This window comes from Lipotes vexillifer, unplaced genomic scaffold, assembly GCF_000442215.2.
Source record: "Lipotes vexillifer unplaced genomic scaffold, Lipotes_vexillifer_v1.1 scaffold94, whole genome shotgun sequence".
NCBI lineage: Eukaryota > Metazoa > Chordata > Mammalia > Artiodactyla > Lipotidae > Lipotes > Lipotes vexillifer.
This window is the reverse complement of record NW_006793838.1, coordinates 1,507,860-1,525,208: the sequence shown is the minus strand read 5'-3', so window position 1 is coordinate 1,525,208 and position 17,349 is coordinate 1,507,860.

Sequence of the window (17,349 nt, the reverse complement as noted above, 5' to 3'; positions counted from 1 at the left end):
TAGGAACAGTGTTACACCCATCTTACAGATGGGGGCTCTAAAGCATAGAAGATTTTAGCAGTTGGTTGACATTATGTGGCAGGTACCCGGCAGGACCAGTTACTGGACCCAGTCCTGTCTCATTCCAGACGCTGACCTATACCCATGATGATGACTTCTTGTTCTGAGAGAAGAGGAGGAAGGGCATTTGGGAACCTCTCAGCTAATGATCCTTAGTTAGATCCGGTGCCCAAGGGGTTTTTCATCAAGTATTATCTCATAACAAGTGAGTTAGACATTATTAGCCCCATTTCATAGATTGGGAAATGGAGGCTCAGATAAATGTCCAAAGTCACACAGTTCATAAATAGCAGAGTCTGAATTTTAACCAGGTTATCTGGCTTCAAGAAAGCCAATGGTTAGTTACTTAAAGAAATAGCCCTCACTCCTTCTGGTCTAAATTCCCAGACCTTCATGCTACTTCCTTTAGCAGATGTGCTTGGCTGTCTACGTAACTGCTGTACCCCCACTTTTCCAGGCCGCAGAATTCCAGTTATTTTAAAGTAGCAAGCAGTCATGCCCTTCAGAGGAGGCAGGGCGCCCCACCCCAAAGGATGTATCCTGATTAGTCTCTAAGGCCATCCTCGTAATGAATGCTAGTAGTCCATTTAAGAATGGTGGCTGTGACTTTATTCTGGCCAGTGAGAGGTGAGGAAAAGTCTGCTGGGTGGGGGGTTTTAGGAGGAGCTCAAAGCTTCTCTGCAGTAGAATTAACCAACCGTGAACCAATTTGCCTCTGGATTTCTTGTTATATGTCATAGTAAGTTTTTTATATGCTGTGATGAGTTAATTGGAGTTAATTTTACTGTTACTGGAGGCAAAAATTATCCTGAAATGATACACTCCCTTTTGGTTAGCCTTTCGGTAACCTTTGAGCAAGCGAGGAGAGCAGAGGAGATGACGGGGGCTTTCGGAGCCCTCCTTACCCTTTAAACTGTAGGGATTGGTGGAACCTACTCTTGTTTTAACTCTTGCTGTTTTTTTTTAATTAATTAATTTTATTTATCTATTTTTGGCTGCATTGGGTTTTCGTTGCTGCGTGCGGGCTTTCTCTTTGCAGTGGCTTCTCTTGTTGCGGAGCACAGGCTCTAGGTGTGTGGGCTTCAGTAGTTGTGGCACACGGGCTCAGTAGTTGTGGTTCACAGGCTCTAGAGTGCAGGCTCAGTAGTTGTGGTGCACAGGCTTAGTTGCTCCATGACATGTGGGATCTTCCCGGACCAGGGCTCGAACCCGTGTCCCCTGCATTGGCAGGCGGATTCTTAACCACTGCACCACCAGGGAAGTCCCAACTCCTGCTATTTTTGAAGTAAAATGGTGCTTCCCCCACCTGAGCTAATGTGGGCTTTGGTTCCCTGAATTCCCCATCTTGCTCCCTCTGTGTTCTCAGGAAGGATGCCTGCCTTTCCAAAGGTAACCTCTTTTAAGGTTCTAAAAGCTGATAGTGGTTGATCTGGAAATTTCTAGATTTTTGATTCTTTTAAAAGGTACATTCTATAAGGAGCTATGAGGAATTTTGTCTGCTTAGCTGCGTAAGAATTTATAGATAAACTCTCGCTCTGTTTCCTTGTGGTCTTGGAGTGCACACAGCATCACAGAGAGACTCATTGGACATCCTGGTCCTGTCACCTGGGAAAATGGCTCCATTTCACCCAAGTCATTAAGGGTTGGAACTCTGAGGGCTCAACCATTGGACAATGAACTAGGATGGTGAGTATCGGTTTTAGATGAGGTACTGAAAGCTCCAGATGTGCTGACCTCCTTGTTGGAAGTCGGGGGGAAGCCCAGAGTGTCCACTGTGTGGTGGATTAGCTGTGCCCTTCAGTGACCTCTCTGGAGGGGGTGTGGGAGATGCTCTGACAGAGCTGAGGTCTGCTGTCATATTCAAAGCTTCAGGAAGCTCACTCTGTGAGCTCTTTAACTATTTAGGAGATAAAGAAAGACAACAGAGTACCAGTTAATGGCATCCGGAAATTCACTAGGGTTGCCTGGGGAACTCTTACACATGGGTACTCTTACCTCTCAGCTGGGAGCCTTCTTGAGCCCTCTCTTGACAGTACCACTAGGGACTGTCTTTTATTTCCACAGCATCTCTGTGTAGACATATGTGGGATAAGTTGCAATGATAGCCCTAGTTAGTCACCCTTCTCTCCATCCATGCCTTTTGCTCTGTGACTCTGCAGTCCCCTGCCACCCTGAATCCGGGCACAGCCACGTGATTTGCTTGCTTTGGCTGGTAACACAGGGCAGAAACGATGGTGTCCTGATTCTGAGACTAGATTTCAAAAGGTTCTACATGTTTTTGTTCAGCTGTCTTTGAACGGCTGCCATTACCATGAGAAGAACATGCCTGGACCAGTGCTTGGTTACAGGAAGTGGATATGAAAGTTGTGGGCACACCCAGCTGAAGACAGCACTGACCAACCAAAAGTTGACCAACCCCAGGCATGTGAGCCAATCCATGTGAGAAGGCAAAGCCCTCTGGGCAGCCCCTAGTGGACCTCAGATGTGTAAGCAATAAACGCTGACAGTTGAACGTCACTGAGGTTTTGGTGTTTATTGCCTAGCATTGCTGTGACAATAAATAACAGATACAAGATATGTCAGCATTTATCACATTGTTTAGTAACAGTCTTGGTTTGCCATCTCTGCAAAACTATAAACTCTTTGCAGGCAAGGAAATAATAACAAAATCCATAAAGATGATGATGTTGGTGGTGGTGATGCTGCTGCTGTATTATGTATATTACAGTAAGTGATTTATCACAATCATCACAGCAGCTCCACGAGATGGAAACTATTATTGTCTCCACTTTATAGACATGGGAACTGAGGTTTAGCCCAAGGTCACATAACTAGTACCCATCTCAGTGCCTTCAGCACCAAACACAGCAGTAAGCATAGAGTCAATGCTCATATGTCTGTTGGATGAATGAGTAACTATAGTTCAAATTATGTTTAGTTGAATAACCCTGAAGCAGATTAAAGTAAGATAGAACATCTGCCTTAAGTGAACATAAATGAGAAGGATAACTTTTCCTGCTTCTCCAATCTTTAGCTTATGCAGCCTCTTTGTGCAGTGAACCATAAATACCTTACATTTATCCATTTTGCTTCATTCCTTGGTGATGCATTAACACTAACCATTGGATTATTATTACAAACAAGAAAACATACCCTGTTGTCTGTGTTTTTTTAACAGCACTATAAATCACGTTTGCCTTGTTTCAAAATCTAATTCAATTACAGAGAAACTATACCTTGTGGATTAAACTGTGTATTGTGAGTATCCACTGGGTGATTAGATTACTAAATGTGTTCCCTGCCATAACTTACCTCTGTCCCTGTTGTATATTGTCCATGCCTACCCAAGGATGCGAACATGCCAGCCGACATATACCACATTGAAGGATATTTATGGTGCATCTCACACTTGGAATGTCTTCTTCAAGGGGGTACCAATGCATCATGCAAACTCTTAAGACTTATTATGCTTCTGTAAGTGGAAAAGTCCACTTGACAGATTTCTCTTTTTCTCTTGCCAGTGCTCAGGTATTGGAACACAGAATTATGAAATGTGACCTTTCTTCTTTTCCACAAAAATAATCTCTGAGCTGTCTCTTCTAGGTCAAGGCATGAAGGCTAAAGGCCTTGCCTTCTCTGTGATGAGTTTCTCAGGAAAGCAGGCAACGTGCTGAGGTTGGGAGTCTTTGAGATGTGTGCATCTGCAGTAGAAACCCATGGCTGCAAGTAGGAAATGCTGGTTACCAGGACTTCCTTTGTTCCAAGGCAATCAGCAAAGGAAAGGGGTTTGATTTCATTCACTGACTCACTGTTCCTTTAACAAATATTTATTGAGCTCAGAGTGCCAAGGCCACTTAAGTACTGTAACAACATAGAGCTATTTGTCTAGTTCTCCACAGCTTATAAAGCATCTTCCTAATAATTCTCTCATTTGCTCCTCATAAAAACCTCATGACATGGGCAGGGCAGGAATAACCATAGTATTTTTAAATTGCCAGTGATGATGTTTGGCATTAATTTAGCAAATATTATATACCAGGGATTATGTTAAGCACTTCACATGTGTTATCTCATTTAAGTTTCAAATTAGTGCCCTAATGTGGGTACTATTATAGGGTTCCTTTTTTAATGTGAAGAAACTGAGGTTCAGTGAGGCTCAGTGACTTGTCCAAGAGCACACAACTATTAAGTGGCAGATCCTAGACTCAAACTTGGGTCTCTCTGGCTCCCCAAAGTCCATGCCCTTATTCACTGAGTAGCCTGCCTCCCAGCATGGGAGCTTGGATTTGCTCTCTTCTGATATGGCTCTTCCCTTGACACCAGAATGCTCTCAGGGATTCATCTTGGCACAAGAAGCTGTATCAGCAGCAAACTCTTACCGCCTAAGATTTCACCTCTATTTTCTTGTTTGTCCATTAGAAATTAGAAATTCTTGGAGGTACTGTTCTCTTTGAGAAGGTCCAAGAGTCCTGTAAAAGAACCCAATTTTCTGGCACTTTCATGAGTCCAGCAGAAAAGCAGAAATTCAAAACAATAACAGTAAATACAGTAAAATATCTCAATTTCTTCATGTGTTGTTTTCAAAAGGGATTTCTTGGGTGACAGGGACTTTGGTTATTCTAAACATTTATCTACGTGCTTCCATTTCTGCTTGAGAGGCTCCACAAGGCGATCTTTCTAATCTTTGAAGGTCTTTGGTAAATACTAATAACAATATTCCTCATGTTTTCAGAGAAATTCACTACTCAAAGAACCTCTCACAATCAGTATTTTATTTGATCTTCCTAACCATTATGTTAGATATCAATAGACATTTTCAGTCATCTGTACAGATGGAAAACTCCAAAAGGTAGAAGATCTTGAGAGTCTTTGTATGAGGCATGTCTACCTCTCTCCGTGGTAGATGGAATGCTTGATCACAATGCTTTATTCCCCGTCCTGGTATTATGCAGCCATGGACTCATGATGGGCAGAGTAGACTTCCTCACTCCTTGACTTTGGGTTTGGCCATGTGACTTGCTCTGGGTGTTAGAAAATGTGACACAGACATAGGATGGAAATTTCCTTACACAGCAGGTTTTACCCTCATGTACCTCTGTCATTGTCATGTCCCCCCTGGATAGCTGCTGTGCTTTCAGCCTGGGCCCCACAGACTCCATCTGTCTTGATGGGCAGAGACCAACTCAAGCGCCATTATTAAGTACACATGTGGAGCACCTGTGACTCCTCACCTGCAGTGAGAAGCCAGGTCCAGCCAGACCTGTGGTTTGAGGTAGAGCATCCTACTTAGTCTAGCCTAGATCAGCCACTGTCCAGCCAAGCCACATATATGAGAATAATTGAGTGCTGTTTTAAGCCACTGAGTTTTGGGGTGGTTTGTTATGTGTCATTGTGACTATAGCTAACTCTCATTAGATGGGAAGGCTGGACTCTGTATGTCCCTCTTTATCTCCAGTGTGAAACACAGGACCTGGCACTGAAACCAAATCAAGAACAATTACTAAGTGCATGGAGCTTTGACTGAGACTTTCCTGGGTTTGATGCTGTGTCAAAACTGTGTTAAACATTCTGGCATTGTGGCCATCACATGTGTAGTGAAGTTAGCATTCCTATCTTCATAAGGTTTTTGTTGGGTTTGAATGAGATCATATACATAAATGACTTGCGTATGTCAAGCACTCAGTAGAAGTTAGCTCTTATGAGCGTGTCCTTAAGTAATATTTGTTGAATACATTTTACCCATTTAAGCATGCAATTCAGTCGTTTTTAGTATATCCACAGAGTTGGACAACCATCAGCATAATTAATTTTAGAGACTTTATAACACCCCCTAAAGAAACCCCATACCCGTTAAGCAGTCACTTCGCATTTTGACTTCCTTCTAACCCTGGGCAATCACTAATCTCCTTTCTGTCTCTATAGAGTGGCCTATTCTGGATATTTCATATAAATGGAATCATGTAATATATGGTCACTTATGACTGGCTTCTTTCACTCAGCATAATGTTTTCAAGATTTCTCCATGTTGTAACATGTATCTTCATTCCTTTTTATTGCTGAAGAATATTCCATTGTATGGATATACCACACCATCCATTTATGGTTGATATACATTTAGGTTGTTTCTACTTTTTGGCTCTTATGGATTATGCTGTTATGAACATTGGTGTGCAAATATTATATTTGCATGGACACATGTTTTTACTTCTCTTGGGTATATATTTAGGAGTGAAATTTCTAGGCCATGTGGTAACTCTACTTTTTATAAAACAATCTGAGGAATTGTCAAACTGTTTTCCAAAGAGACTGAATTGTTAAACATTTCCTTTCCCCCCAGCATCAAATGACAGTTCCACATTTTCTACATCTTTGCCAACACTTGTTATGATTTAAAAAATTCTATCTGTTCTAGTCGCTGTGAAGTGGTATCCCATTGTGCTTTTGATTTGCATTTTCCAAAGGACTAATGGTGCTGAGCATCTTTTTATGTTCTTGTGCTCATTTGTATATCTTCTTTGAGAAACGTCTATTCAGATTCTTTTCCCATTTTTAAACTGTGTTGTTTATCTTTTTAATATTGAGTTGTAAGAGGTCTTTGTGTGTTCTGGATACCAGTTCTTCATCAGATCATGATTTTCAAATAGTTTTTCCTATTCTGTGTGTTGTCTTTTAACTTTCATGATGATATTTCCAGCACAAAGCTTTAAATTGCTGTGAATTCCAATTTATGTTTCTTTTTTTATCGAACTATAGTGCATTTCTAATATTGTATACCTGATATTTTCTCTCTTGTAGCTTTTGCTTTTATTATTGCCTAACCCAAGGTCATGAAGATTTACTCCTGTGTTTTCTTCTAAGAGTTTTGTAATTTTAGCTATTACATTTAGGTCTATGATCTATTTTGAGTTAATTTTAAAAGTATTTTGAAAGGAGGTCCAACTTCATTCTTTTGTATTTGAATATCCAGTTGTTTCAACATAATTTATTGACAAGGCTATTCTTTCCCCATTGATTCTTTTTTTTTCTTTTCTTTTCTTTTTCCTGGTAGTTTATTCTTAGTGCTGTCAACGTGCTTAGTTTCTTTTTTATTTTTATTTTTCAGGGCACCCTTTCCTCCCTCTCTCCAGTTTTTTGTGTTTCTGTTTTGTTTTGTTTTAGTTAGGCATTTTGTCCCTCTGATCTTGAGTGGGTGGGCTGGCAGGACACTTGGAGAGGAGGCGTTCTGTCCCCTGATCTTGAGTGGCCTTTGGAAAATGACATGCCAGACGGAAATTTACACAGGCGTCCGGTGATTCCAGAAATGCAGGGTGTCCGGCTGGGTGGGCGCCCGGCCTCTCGTCCCCCGTGGCGGCATGGTGCGCGTGTTCCTTGTCATATGTGGGTATTCGTATGTGGGTATTCAGCAAGGGGTTAAAAATGTCAAATTTGAGTTCATGGCAGAGACTACATATAAATTTAGGTATATATGAGAGCTGAAGCCATTTGACAATCTGAAATTGCCACATTAGAAGACAGACCTTGAGGACTTCTGCATTTTTTTTTTTTTTTTTTTTCCTTGCGTTATGCGGGCCTCTCACTGTTGTGGCCTCTCCCATTTGCGGAGCACAGGCTCCGGACGCGCAGGCTCAGTGGCCATGGCTCACGGGCCCAGCCGCTCCGCGGCATGTGGGATCTTCCCGAAACGGGGCACGAACCCGCGTCTCCTGCATCGGCAGGCGGACTCTCAAGCACTGCGCCACCAGGGAAGCCCGACTTCTGCATTTTGATGAGAAGGAAAGTTGCCTCATGGTAGAAATCTAGAAACATTAGGAGGAGGTGAGCAACGGTGATAGTGTAGACAGGTAGAAGACTGAGGTCACTGGATTTTTGGGAATTGTGACTTCTCAGAGAATTACATTTAAGGGAGAACTTAGATTATAATATTTGAGAGGGGAGTAGAGAAGGGGAAGACTAACATGCACAGTTAGTAATTTAGGTCAGAATATGATTTTTTTCCCCCATTGATTCTTGATACTTTTGTCAAAAATCAATTGATCATAAACATAAGGGTTCATTTATGGATTCTCAGTTCTATTCCTTTGATCTCTATATGTTGATCTTTATGCCAATACCACACTGTCTTAATTACTGTAGCTTTGTAGAAAGGTTTGAAATTGGGGGTGTCAGTCCTCCAACTTTGTTCTTTATTTCCAAGATTCTTTTGGCTATTGTCCCTTGTATTTTTCTGTGAATTTTAAGATCAGTTTGTCAATTCTGAAAAGAAGAATGCATCTGGAAATTCGATAGGGATTGTGTTGAATCTGTAGATCAATTTGGAGGGTATTTTCATCTTGACAGCACTAAGTGTTCTAATTCATGAAGGCGGACTGTCTTTTCATTTATTTAGAGATTTTCAAGTTTCTTTCAAGAATGTTTAACAGTTTTCAATGTAAACATTTTGCACTTAAGTTTATTCCTAAGTATTTCATTCTTTTTGATGCTATTGTAAATGGAAGTTTTCTTAATTTCACTTTCATGTTGTTCATTGCTAGTGCAAAGAAATACAATTTTTGTTTTGCATATTGCTCTTGTATCATGCAACCTTGCTGCACTTGCTTATTCTCATAATTGTGTGTGTGTGTGTGTGTGTGTGTGTGTGTGTGTGTGTGTGTTCTCTAGGCTTTTCTGTGTACAAGGTCTTATCATTTGCAAATAAAGATAGTTCTACTTCTTCCTTTCCAATATGGATGCACTTTGTTTCTTTTTCTTGCCTAATTGCTCTGTCTAGAGCCTCCAGTATGACGTTGACTTGAAGTCACATGAACAGACACCTTGTCCTGTTCTTGATCTTAGGGAAAATGCATTCAGTCTTCCACCATTAAGTGTGATGTTTAGCTGTGGTTTTTTCATAGATTCCCTTTATCAGTGGGAAGACTTTCCCTTCTATTCCTAGACTGTTGAGCACTTTTATCATGAAAAGTTGTTGAGTTTTGTAAAATGCTTTTTCTACATCTGTTGAGATGATCATGCCATTTTTGTTCTTTATTCTATTATCTGCCCACTTTTAATTGTTATGCCCTTGATTGTCTGACCTGTCCCAACCTTTCTCATGAGACCTTTGCAAAGGGTGCAGCTGGAGCATCCCAACACTGCACAAGCCCCCAAAAGATTCCCTGCTTTCAAATCCAGAAAAACAAATACAGATTTGATTTTATGCCCTCTTTGTTGGGAGGGGACATCTAGGTTTTGATAGTGTGTGGTATGTCAACTTTTCCCTGGATGGGTTGGTTTCTAAGCAGAGACCCAACTTGGTAGAATCACAGATTTGTGGTTTGGGGCTCTGTCAGCCAAGAGCCCTTATAGAACCAGGTTGCTCTACTGACATTCTGCCTTTTCCATAGTTACATTGGATAATATAAGCAAGTCCTATAAAATTAAAATCAAGTTTGAAATAGGGTTTGTTAATTACAGTATTTAGCTGTTGTCGTTATTGTTTCCTTGGAGATTAATGAGGTGAGTTATTGTAACATAATTAGGCTACAGTGTATCTAATCTCTTACAAACCCTTGCGATTCAGTGTTGTTCCAGTATGGTCTGAAGGCTAATTTCACTTTGCTGATATAGACTTGGCAATGTGCTTTCTATTGAAATATGTTTTTAATTATATTTGAAAGTCATTAGTCAAGGGCTCTGCTGGGTTGTTCTGCACATGCTTGGCACAGAGAAATCAGATACAATTAGACTCATCGTGGCCATGCATCCCCATGCCCAGGGGTCCCCAGGGCATTGAGGGGGATTCGCCAACAGATGGTATGTGCAACCTGCTCGAGCCTCAGTCTGGTACCTGGAAGGCATCTTTGTTGGTGAAATTTTTGGGAAAAGTCCCCGCCATGGACTTAGGTCTGTGCGTCAGCCTCCAAAGTGGAATCTTAGGTGGCCTCAGAGCTGTGGACTTCCTCACACACGTAGCTCTTTCCCACCTTAAGGCTTCATGGATACAGTTACTGCTACATGCTTAGAATATTCCTTATTTGTCTTACTTCTGGTCATCCATCAGCTTAAATGTCACTCCTTCCAAGGGGTCTCCCAGGACCTCTCCCTCCCAACCCTCATTAGCTCCTCTGTTGTCAGCTCCCATTTCACCCTGTGTTTTCCTGTGTGGAATTTATCACCGTGTGTAATTGCACATGTCTTTGATTATCTGTTTACTGTTTGCCTCCTCATAAGGCTGAGGCTCTGTTTGCTCATTGCCCTACCCACAAGTGCATAGAAAACCCTCAGGTGAATGAAATGAAAGCATTGAGGACTAGCTTGCTAACCTCCGACAGCCTCACTGGCAGGAGACTCAGCCTCAGTGTCACACCTTTTCCTTGAACCCTCGTTCCATGCATGCTGGATGGCTGGACCACTCCTCCCCACTTCACCTTTTTTCCTGTCTCAGTTCACTCATCTGCATCCTGGGGGAAGCACACAGGATCTTCCTCAAGAGGATGTCCCAAGATGGTAGAGTGATCACCCCAAGGCAAACATTCACCAAAGGCCAATTTCTCATTTGGCTGAATTGTGAGGGGCTTTGTCTGGACAGTGTTTCAGATCTGGCTTCTAAGAGCCTCAATCTGAGATTGAACAGATGGCCCACAGGAGGCTTTGGAGGAGATGGTGGGGTTGGCAGCGCTGCCGACAACCTCAAGTCAGAAGTCTGGTGCTAGACTGGGTCTTGCTCCACAGCTTTCTTTACAACAAAGCAGCTCCTATATGGGAATCTCTTTAAAGAACTCAAGCCAAGGAAGGTATTTCACGATGGCTTCCAGTTTTAAGAATAGATGTTCCTTAAAGAGCATTTTGGACTGGCCAGACTCAGAGGAGAAGAGTTGACTGTTCTGCTGGTTGACTGTTCCCAATGCTAAGAGCCATTTGTGCGCGTGCGTGCGTGCGTGCGTGCGCGTGCGCGTGCGTGCGTGCTCGTGCGCATGGGTGTGTCCGTGTGCATGCATATAGACTGCTGCATCCTGTTGTGGAAAGACAGAAAGTTGTGCTTTTTATTGTGTTCCTAGGCTTATAAAGTCATTTCCTGAAGGGCTTCATATAATTTGAATAGAAGTCATTCTTTGGATCAGTGACCTAAGCAAAGGCTTGGAGACTGGAAAAGTCTCAAAACAAGGCCTATGTCTGGGTGCTTGTCAGAAAGGTTGACTGGGACCCTTGCCCACCCAAAAGGCCTGGGGAAATTATGATCCAGAGCTGGCTGTCACTGCTGTTTGGGGATGTGACGCTGAGGTGCAGGTGTGAACAGCATTGCGGGGGCAAACTTTGACTCTCCCTGAGCCTCCATGTCTTCATCTTCAGGGAGGAAGAATGGTGTGGTGGTTAAAGTGGAAACTCTGAAGCCAGAGTACAGAGGTTGAAGCCTGGATCCACTGCCTCCTAGCTGTGAGGGCATGGGGAAAGCATTTGACTTCTCTGAGCTTCAGTTCCCTCCAGTGCAATCCTCATGGGGTGGTTGTGAGGATTAGAGAGACTAATGAATGTTTGGAGTAAGTGCCACACCAGTGTGAGTCATTCTTTCTTTGAAGAGAGGGATGTGTTGCCCCGCCCTACCGCCACCCCTGCTGTCACACAGAGCACTGGGTGGAATAATAAAAAGTGAGAGGAGGGGCTTCGCTGGTGGCGCAGTGGTTAAGAATCCACCTGCCAATGCAGGAGGCACGGGTTCGAGCCCTGGTCTGGGAAGATCCCACATGCCACAGAACGGCTAAGCCCGTGCACCACAACTACTGAGCCTGCGCTCTAGAGCCCACAAGCCACAACTATTGAGCCTGCACGCCACAACTGCCGAAGCCCGCGTGCCTAGAGCCCGTGCTCCACAACAAGAGAAGCCACTGCAATGAGAAGCCCACGCACCACAACGAAGAGTATCCCCCACTCGCTGCAACTAGAGAAAGACTGCGTGTAGCAACGAAGACCTAACACAGCCAGAAATTAATTAATTTTAAACATTTTACTTTAAAAAAAAAGTGAGAGGAAAGGATCTGACAAGTTCTGTGCACCTACTAAGTGCATGGCTCCTCTCCATACTGGATACTTTGTGTTTTTTACCTTGTTGAATATTCACACAAACCCACTGAGGTGGCTGAGCTCATACTCCTCCTGGAGGAAATAAAAGTTGTCCAGTCCCTACCTTGCACGTGATTCTCTCTGGGAAAGTCAGCTCTCTCATCAGGTTCCACATGGAGTTTCTATGAACTATGCCATGTATATGGAGTGAAACCAGCATCGTTAACATGGCATTGGAAGCAAAACGCGTATAGGCTGGGTATGGGAGAGGCCAACATATGCGGAGGTGTCTTTGCACAAACTCTGCTCAGTGAGGATGTTCCATATTGAACGGTGAAACCCAATCTGATCAGCACTTTCACTTGGGAGGTACCAGTGCCAAGTAAGGGGAGATAGCTCCAACTCTGTCCCTAATACTAATGAGATATTTGGGGCATCTTCTAGGAAGCCTGATACACATTGCAGAGGGGCATAGTATGTTGGTTAATGAGCATGCCAGAACAGTCTCTTGTGTTGTTAACTCCCTTGCCTGGATTCTTAAGATAAATCCCTATCACCAAGCACCTATGAGTGTGTGGGTCTCTCCCTCCAGCCCACAAGAATGACAATATGATCCCCATTTTCCACACAAGGAGACTCAGAAAGGCAGTTTGAGGTCCACATAGAGCTGGCATGTGGCAGAACCGTTGGAGCACCTTGTGGCTTGCTCACCTGTCAGGACCAGCAATGGGGCCTGCTGCCATCAGCACCTGGCCTAGAACCTGTGCTTCCCAAAGGTGGCACCACCAGCTGCCTTCTCCCCCATCAGGGCTGGTCCAGGATGCTAGATTGCCAGGTCTCCTTGTTCTCAGCCCCTTGGCTGGCACCTGGCCAGATGAGGCTGCTGGGTTTAGCAGGTTAACTGCAGGTGGGACTTGAGTCTCTGCACTGGCTTCACAGCATCTAACCACATACAACATTGCATTCCTGAGGTTGGGTACCAAAGGGGAAAAGTGATAACTTCCTGTTCCATTGTCTTCTGACCGAACCTGAATCCTGCTTCTCCCCACATCTTTTTTATTTTTTTTTTGCGGTACGCGGGCCTCTCACTGTTGCGGCCTCTCCCGCTGCGGAGCACAGGCTCCGGACGCGCAGGCTCAGCGGCCATGGCTCACGGGCCCAGCCGCTCCGCGGCACGCGGGATCCTCCCGGACCGGGGCACGCACCCGTGTCCCCTGCATCGGCAGGCGGACTCTCAACCACTGCGCCGCCAGGGAAGCCCTGCACCTTATTTTTTAAAAGCCCTTTTCTTCAGGTGGAATGGGTTTCTCTGATTTAAACTCCTTCCGTCCCAGTTTAATTTCCCTTCCCTAACGTGCCATATTGGCCTTTGCGAATCAATCGGTTTTGTCATTACTACATCAGATGCCTCCCTGAAACGCAGATAAATTGCCCATTATGGAACCATTGTCTCCCAATTCTGGGGCGTATTCAGAGAATTCAAACAGATTTGTCAGGCCTGACCTTCTTTTCAGGAGCCATGCTATGACTGGCTCTCTCTAAATTAAATACTGCTGAGCAGCCCCCCTCTGGTGGGGCCTTGGAAGTCTCCCTGCCCAGCCGCCCCCTGCCTTACACAACAGCCCCTCCATCACCGAGGAAGCGGCCAGCGTGCCAGGTCCTCGGCTTCTTAGACCTGCTCTCTTCCGCTCTTCACTGGCCTGCACGCCTTGAGGCCAGCCAGGGGCAAAGCCTCATCCACGGCCGGGAGCCCAGAGAAAAGACGCCCAGAGGAAGGACTCTGCCGCTTCCTGCCTCCCGTCTGCTCTTGCCCTGAACACCAGCATTAGTATATTAGTGTAAGTCTCATAACTAGTGTATATTATTAGCAATATTACTAACTATAGGTATTATGGTCAATAATATAATATTATTGCTCATATTGTGACAGAGGATCGTTACAAACATTTTAATATTATCAACAGTAGTAACAATAGCATATGCTGTGTGCTACAAGGCCATGCCTTTTATGCATTGAGGCTTTTCCTATCAACTTTGTGACTCAGGTAACAACAGTAGCAGCTACAACAAACAATAGCAATGAGGACAAGAGATTTCTGAGCCCCGTATGTGTTCCAGGCGTCTGCCGAGTGTACAGATTTCACTTCTCCCAATAATCCATGCATTGAGTCACTCACTTCTCCCAATAACCCAGTAAGGTAGATAATTGTACTTTTAGTGTCATTTTATAGTTAAGGACACTGAGGCTCAGAAAGGTTTTATAACTTTCCCAAGGGCACATGGGGGGAGACTCTTACACCTGGCCTTGAATTCAAACCTAGATGTGAAGACTGATTTTGCATTTTTATTTATACTGGTTAGAAGCTCTTATGTGAAAAGTTCCTAAGTAGAAACTTCCGTGAGCAAAGAAGTGATCTGACAGGAACTCTATGGGAATATTTGCATATTTCAAGAGGTTCATTGGCACCTTCACCCAAGGGAAGGCATCCGTACCGGGTGGGATTTACCCAGAGGAAGGGACACATGGGGGCAAGCACCTGCTCACCCACTTAGTAGGCTTCCAGAAGGCAGCAGAGGTCCTTGTGGGTCAGGAAGGAGGAGGAAGTGGGAACACCCTTCCCTGCTGCCACAGCGCCCCTCTGATTGCTGCTCCTGGCCTGTGAGGCAGCATGACCCTGGCTGGCCTGGTGGTTCCTCTGAGAATCTCCATCTCTGAGCTTCTAGCTGCTGTTCCTCTCCCCATGGCCTGGAACCACCTGCAATGAGATTCCTTCCCAGCATGGAGGCAGCTCTATGTGTGGGATCTGATGAATCTCTGCCACTGTGTGCTGTCAACCTCCTTCCCCCCTCCCACTTCTGGTAAAACTCCAAGACCACCTCTAGTCTGTCCATCCTCACCAGCAGTATGTACCTGAAACACCCCTTCCCGTGGGTGCCCAGACACAATACCATCTTTCACCTTTAAAGGATGGTGACGCTCACTGGCAGGTTGAACTTCGCCTGCACAGCCCTGGCTCATACCCAGTGTCTCCACTGACAGGTGAGAACCCTGAAATCATCCCAGGACCTTCAGGATCTAGCTGTAGGGCAGAAGGGACAGGGAGGCGATGATGTACACTGAGGACTTGCTGTTGCTGAGGAATGTAACCAGTTAAACATAGACTTCGGAAACTGGCCGACGGACCTAAATCTGTCTCTTGCAAGCTGTGTGCCCTTGGGTGAGTGACTTAAGCTTTCTGAACTTCAGTTTGTCGGGATACCAGTACCTTCAGTGGAGATACCTGCATGATAGGGAGTAGGAAGTCTTTGTTAGTCGTCCGGTGATTTCTAATATGTGTCTTTCCAACTGCCACCAGGAAAATAAGGAGGCACCAACACATCTCACACATTAGACTCTCAATCAGTGGCCCATTATCTCGTCTGTTCAGCTGTTTCATGGAAGCTTCTCTCTCCTGCCGACCTGAGAGCTTAGTGAATCTAGAATCACCTAGCCTGCATCCGTGAGCTAGGCATTCCCTTGCAAGATAGCCTCATTGCAGCCACGAACAGGGTAATATTTCTCCCTTTCTTCATATTCTAATGAATAAATGATATTCCCATTGGTAATTTATCTACTTTTAGAATTTGAATGGAATTCTACTGATAATTACGGCATTTCACCATTTGATAGGAAATTGGCACCTGCTGCATGGAGATAATAGCCCGATTCAGCATCTATGAAATATGGAATTTTCTGCTAATTCCTGCCTTGAAATTTGTAAATCATCAGTGGAGTTGGTTATTAAAATTCAGGAGTTTAAAGACCTGGAGGCAAGGGGGAGCGGCCCTTCTTCATTAAGATTATGGAAACTAACAGTGACTGCAGGGCCGAAGAATCTCAGCCCAGGAAGGCTCAGAGCAACTCAGAAGCAGGAAGCTTCTTGGTAACGTGATTATCCAGGAGACTCAGCCGCAGAATTGGAGCTAGCTGGCTGTGGGGCGCTTGTCAGAATCTGCAGAAATGAGAGATGGCAGCAAGGCATAGAGTAAAAGGCACAGGATTTTGGGTCAAGCACATAATGGTTAGAATTCTAGCTGCTTTTCCAAGCCTCCATGTCTGCACTGGCAAATTGAAAAAACAACAACAACAGCAATGCCCTTTTTGGAGATGCATAGCTACTTTCTCTTTAAATTGGTCTAAGATCAAATCTATACACTTCTCATCCATTTACAACAATTTACTACAGATCACCTAAGTGCCAGATATTCCACGGGGATCGGGGTGGGGGGGTACACTGGGGAGCAAAATCAGGCTTATTCCCTGACCTTGTGGAGATTATTCACCAAAGATGGGGTTTTAAGTCTTGAATGATGTGGTCATCAATCCTGAATGAATGTAAAGGCCCAGAAAGGAAAATTTAAAAAGGATACCATTCTCCCTGATTGAGGAGAATACCTGCCTTCCGTTAGCACCTAAAAAGTTGACTTGGAGGAACTTTTGGGGGTAATGGAAGTATTCAAAACAAATCAAAGTATGTTTTGATTGTGATGGTGATTAATGCGACTGTATATGTTTGTCAAAACTCATTAAACCGAACGCTTAAAAAAGGATACATTTTACTGTATGTAAGTTATAGCTCGATAAACCCGAGTTTCAAAGCAAACACAAAAAACACCCTCTTTGGAAATGAAACAGGCGATGTGACACACTGTAGTAGTTGCTAGACATAAAGATTTCACTGACTAGGAATTCAGAATCCCAGAGGACTAGGCACTAACATAGGGTTTCTAACCTAGCACTTGGATGTGTAAGAATATCCAGACTCCTCCAACTGCCATTGACTTTCACCAAGCGCTCATGACTCTGGGCTTTGGGTGGGCCCACCCTTGTCCTGGTGGCCACTGGGAAAGCAAATTGTCATAATTACTTAATCTCAAGCTAATTTAAAGATAAACCCCAATGTGCCAGTGGGCTCTCTCATCCCCAGCCCTAGAATGTCCTTCCAAGCAGCAATGTTGCCAATGGAAGAATTGCAGCAAGATGGTGGTGGTCATGCCTAGCTGATTTACCTGGCCTTGTCCAGGTCAGTGAACTCAGGCTTCAGTGCCCAGAAAACCTTTGAACTCAGCATTGTCACTTGATGCCCAAGGTCATCCCTCATGATGACTAACTGCACAGGCTTCTCCCAAATGTTCTCCCTCCCTCTTTCCTTCCTTCTTTCTTCCTCCTCTCCTTCCTCCCCTTCTGTCTCTTCTCTCCTCTCTTACCCTCTTTCC